The 5820-nt window shown below is 35.2% G+C and overlaps 1 non-coding gene across 1 annotated transcript; it reads left to right on the forward strand.

Annotated features, from left to right (window-relative positions):
• Nucleotides 1-331: 331 nt before the first annotated feature.
• Nucleotides 332-437, forward strand: LOC121205786 (small nucleolar RNA R71). Its single transcript, XR_005900861.1, has one exon. It is a non-coding gene; the product is annotated as a small nucleolar RNA R71 (small nucleolar RNA).
• Nucleotides 438-5820: the final 5383 nt, after the last annotated feature.

Here is a 5820-nt window from a genome sequence, read left to right on the forward strand (position 1 = left end):
TTACTTAGTAAGGTGGAATGGCATCATCGATCTCTTGTATACAATGCATGCAACTTTATCTCCTACACACAGAGGTCTTTTTAGAGTTCTAATCATATTTTTAAAGTGACACTGAGTTGTTAACATGTAATCTCATCAAGTTCATTGCTAACAACCTTCTACCAGTACACTCTAGTGGTGGGTACGATAATCATTATTTGTTATCTTCTAGAATTTCGTATGTTTCATTGTAGGAGTTTTCAAGCAATGTCCCATTAACAGATGCATCCTCCACCATTCACGTATTAACATTTAATCCATGTAGAACATTTTCATTTCTGTCCAATGCTGAAAACCATGCATCGGGCATTTTCTAATTAGTTCCTTGAAACGCTCCCAGGCTTCGTATAATGTCTCATCTTCAGATTGCCTGAACAATGTAATGTCATTCCTAGCTTCATTCATTAGGATTGTACCTAAGCAGAAATCTCTACATAGTTGTAACACCCCGTACCCGACCGTTGCCGGAGTCGAACACGAGGTGCTAACAACAAATACATTTATTTTCACATCCATTTGAAAATTTTCAGACAAGCTGGTTACTGCATACTGTCACCTAAAAATCATATCTGAGTTTCAAACCGAAAACCAGTTTGTAAATTTTCCTGAAACTAGACTCATATGTTCATCTACAAATTTTTTTCTAGAATTTTGGTCAAGCCAATTAGTACAGTTTATTAGTTAAAGTCCCCCTATTTCAGGGTTCCACTACACTGACCTTTGCGCATTACGACTTGGATATCTCCCTGTACAGGGCTTCAATACTGATGCCGTTTGTTTCTATAGAAACTAGTCTCGAAAAGGAATCTATAAATATATGGAATGACTTCTAATTATCTCTGGTTAATTTATAATGAATTTCCAAAGTCGGAACAGGGAATCCAGAAACCGTTCTGGCCCTGTTTCACGAAAACTTTAACATCTCATAATATACTAGTCATATGACCGTTCCGTTACTTTACTATAAAAATAGATTCATCAAGGTTCGATTAAATAATTTATTTACTATTTAATTCCATTCATACTATTTTTAGTGATTTTTCACATCCACATCACTGCTGCTGCCAGCATCAGCCTTTAGGGAAACTTTACCTATTACATAGTTTCCATGATTCAACTAGCCCTTTAGCATATATAGCACAAAATATGATCATGATTAACCATTCCAATGGCTAATCGTTCCCAAACATTTCCATACCTCTTAATGAACATCATACAAGACGATTATAATATTAAGCTCAAAGTGTATATAAGCCATTTTCGCATGGCTATCCAAATTTATACAAAACCAAAGGGTCCATGACCAACAACAAAATGGGTAGTCCAATACATGCCATTTCAAAGTTCAACCAAAAGTGTACCAAAAGGGGCTTTGATAGTGTGGGAGACTTCGACTTCAATAATCCCGAGTCCGATAGCTGACGAACCAAAATCTATAAAACAGAAATTCATAGAACGGAGTAAGCATTTAATGCTTAGTAAGTTTTGAGCAATGAAATTAAGCACAATTGAAGTATGGCATTCATATAACTAAACGGATAATTCCATATATACATATTCTCAAATCATTCCTACTTCACATTCCAACCCCTATATTCATACATAAGGGATCATCTTAGTCAAAGGCCGGAAGCTCATTACTCAACTGAGCGAATAATATTCGAAAGAAATCAACTATTCCAATGCACATACGAAACATACCTCATTGTTGGGATTTTACGAGCGTATTAATTGAAATTATTACAGCAAGATCGCTCATTCCCAAATCACGTACCTTCGGAATTTAACCGGATATAGCTACTCGCTCAAATGCCTTCGGGACATAGCCCGGTTATAGTAACTCACACCAATGCCTTCGTGACTTAGCCCGGATTTGGTAACTCGCACAAATGCCTTCGGGACTTAGCCCGGAATTAGTAACTCGCACAAATGCCTTCGGGACTTAGCCTGGATTTGGTAACTCGCACAAATGCCTTCGGGACTTAGCCCGGTTATCATCCGAATATCCATACACATATCAATAAATCATGACACATCTATATTTCATTTTCATAACTAGGATTCAATCACAAGTCGCTTATCGAGCATAATCATTTTCGGCTCAATAGCCACATACAAAGAGCATGATTTTGATTTGCTTAAAACATGATCTAATCAAATCATAATCTAAGTTCCATTACTCGAAAACTTACCTCGGATGTGGTCGAACGTTTTCGGCGGCTATTCGATAACTTTTTCCTTTCCCTTATCCAACTGTGGTCCTCTAAGCTCTTGAGCTAATTCAAACAAATTTAACTTATTAAAGTCTCATTATGCTAGCTTATGGCCGAATATGACAAGGAGCTTGATAGGTCATATGGCCACCTTTTAGCTCAAATACACAATGGTCATGCGCATTTTTAATCACATTAAGCAATTTAACACAATTCATTTGAACATCAAAAGAGAACCTCAAGGTACTTAGCCCATATATACATTAGGCATTAAAGTCACATATATATATGGAAATCATGAATCAAACTCAACATTTTAGCCCACACTCTCTTTTAGCCGATTATCTAAGCCAAGATAAAAGCATCAATATGCTTGCCTCTAACCGAACACATGCAACACCAACCTATCTCATGTGGCCGAATATACATGTCTAGGTTGAGGCCAGTATATGCTTAATACTTCCTACAAATATGGTTACTTGTATTGACTACATACCATTTTGTTTCAAATTCAAAACTTGGCTAATACACATATACACACTAGTAAATCAAACACTAACATTTGCACTTCACCTTACTACCATTTCTCATCTAAATAACGTGAACAACAACCACATTTCTCTTCTACTTCCTACCATGGCCGAATGCATCACAACACCATACCATTTCAATTTTGGTCATGGTTAAACAAAGAACTTAATGTCTCACTCAAAAATGCTAAAAGAATATTCAAGAGTCATCAATCCACCATCACATGCATCATTACAAAGCTTCACTTTTAGCATGGAAATACATCAACACCAATCCACCTTAGCCGAATATCATCTCCATGACATAGCAAAGATTTGAACCATGGGCTAGTTAGAACTCAAGCTAACAACTAAAAACATGCATGAGTCTCATGGCACAACATCAAACATACCTTATCCTAGACACAAGTATGGCCGAACCTCCTCCTAATCCTCTTCCAAGCGAAACATGAAGCAAGAGCTCCTTCCTTCTTCCTTAGAACTTTCGGCCAAAAGAAATGAAAAAGGATGGACACTTTTTTTTTCTTTGTTTTCATCATATTCCCTTTCATTATTTTATTACCATGCTCCTATTTTATTTTTCCTAACATACATCACTAACATAACATGTTTGTGACATGTTTCCACCCATAGCATGGCGGCCACTATGCTTTAATTGGCTAATTTGACATGCAAGGACAAGCACTTTCCCACATATATTAATAGGCCTCTTTAACACTTGCCTAGCATATTTCTAAATGTCTCACATAGTCCCTACTAATAAATTTCACATACACTGACCAAATTAAAGTATGGAACTATCACACAAGCATTTACGCACATCATAAACACATAATATAACCTTTAATTATTTATAAGACTCGGTTTCGTGGTCCCGAAACCACTTTCTGACTAGGGTCAATTTAGGGCTGTCACATAGCTCATTCCAAGATGCCACAATACTTGATAGTAATGCATTCAACCATGATCTGGCACGATCTCGCAATGAATAAGGGAATAATTTTAATCTAAGGGCATCTTCAAGAGCACCCTACTTCCTGAATGAGTTGCAGACTTCAAGAAAAAGTCTTAAGTGCAATCTGGGATCTTCAGTCATTAAACCACTAAACTACCTTACTGTCTATAGCATTTGAAACATTATTGATTTTAATTCAAAGTGTTGAGCTTGAATATGTGGCCTAACAATCCAGGACTTAGATCACACAAAATAGGCACTACATGTTCTTTGATGGGTTTGTCTTTGTCATCTATGATTCAAGGAATACATTCCTTTCATTCCGAAGTACCTGATCTTCTCTGATTGGATCATTTATAGTCCTCTCCATTTCTCTTAACTCTTTTCTTCTTTGCTTTAATGTCCTTTCAATTTCAGGACCAATAAAATATTTTGTATCCTCTTGAGTACTTCTCATGCACTAATACAAACCTGAAAAATCAAATAAAATACTAACTAACTATTCTAACAAAAATAACAAGAATAATAACAAATCAACTTTTCACCAATACTATCGATCCCCGACAAAGGCGCCAAAAACTTGTTGCTTGTAAATAACTAATGAAATTGTGCAAGTGTACCCGTCATTCAAGTAATAAAGTGATAAGTAAGTGTCGTTTCCATAGGGATCAAAATTGGTAAGAAATTAATTTATTATAATCCTATTGATTATACTAAATAATAGGAAATACTCTCAAATTGAATAGGATGTTTGTATAATGAATCAATGTAATTAAATGCTAGAAAACAAAGAATTGATATGGCAAATAAAATGTAGTGGCAAATTACAGAGAAAAGCAAAAGTAATTCTGTTGTTGAATGAATAGGGTTGGAATTATTTAGGTGAAATGCTCATGTCAAAGTAATGCCATGGGAAAATATTGTCTAATCAACTGCTTAGAGAGTCACACTATAACCTACCTTTTTCAATAGCTAGATCTTAAGCTAAAAACTTGAATTAATGTATGTCTACAAAACTTCAAATTAAAAACTACAATAACGTTCTTCTCTATACAACTCACAACATCTACGTCTTGAGTGCTATGAATATTTTGTCGAGTATTTGGTTGCATCAAACAAGTCAAGATCTAGTATATTTGACCTTTTCAGAATTAAAAATACATCTAAGAACACAGCACACAATCAACTATGTCTAGAGCTTTCATGTATGTATTTAAAATAAGCATAAATCGAATAAAACATTGATATAGAAAATCTCAATTCACGAGCATTAAAGATGAAAAACATTCGCCTCAATAACACCAACCCAAAAAAGATTTAGTTCATGGGTGGATAAGTTAACACTAGTTTAAAATCATTCATCAACATTAAAGCAAGTTTGAATCACAAAAATAGGAAAACAAAGGTGAAATTGCAGGATTTCTCACCACACTTCTGCTTCTCTTTTACTTTCCGCTTGTACGTGAACCCAGGTTAGATGTCTCTTCCTTATTCATGTCCGTATTTTGTTCTCTGTAGATGCTACTCTTTCTTTCTCTAAAATTCTCCATTAGAGTTTTTCTTTACACAAAGAGAGGATTGCTATCAACAGTCTCTTTCTCACGCTAATTTCTTCTCTCATTCTTTTATTAGGTAGATTTGTCCTACCTCAACACACATTTTCTACTCTTCTTTTCAGGTTGGTTTTTCTGGTACACACATAGCTGGCTAAGAATGACGTGGATAAAGTGTTGAGTCATCTTCCTAAAATTACCATGGCAATTCTGTTGGCAATCAATCTCACCATTTGCCACGACAATGTTTCACTTCCCTTATTTTCCCTCTTCATCTTCTTCCTCTTCATACTCATGTGTTCACACAAAACCACACCTTTCCTCCCAAAGTGATAAAAGTAACAAATAATGACCATTATTATAACATCCCAAATTAGGGCCTAAATGGAAAGTGGTTTTGAAACCAAAAATTCGAGGTAAAAATATTTATATCGATAAAGTTTTAAGGTCTACTGTGTGATTAAATAACTGTGTGAAAATATCGATGAGAAATTTTACCGATAAGGTTTCCATTGAATCTTTAGGACTAA

Source organism: Gossypium hirsutum, chromosome A08 (genome assembly GCF_007990345.1).
Source record: "Gossypium hirsutum isolate 1008001.06 chromosome A08, Gossypium_hirsutum_v2.1, whole genome shotgun sequence".
NCBI lineage: Eukaryota > Viridiplantae > Streptophyta > Magnoliopsida > Malvales > Malvaceae > Gossypium > Gossypium hirsutum.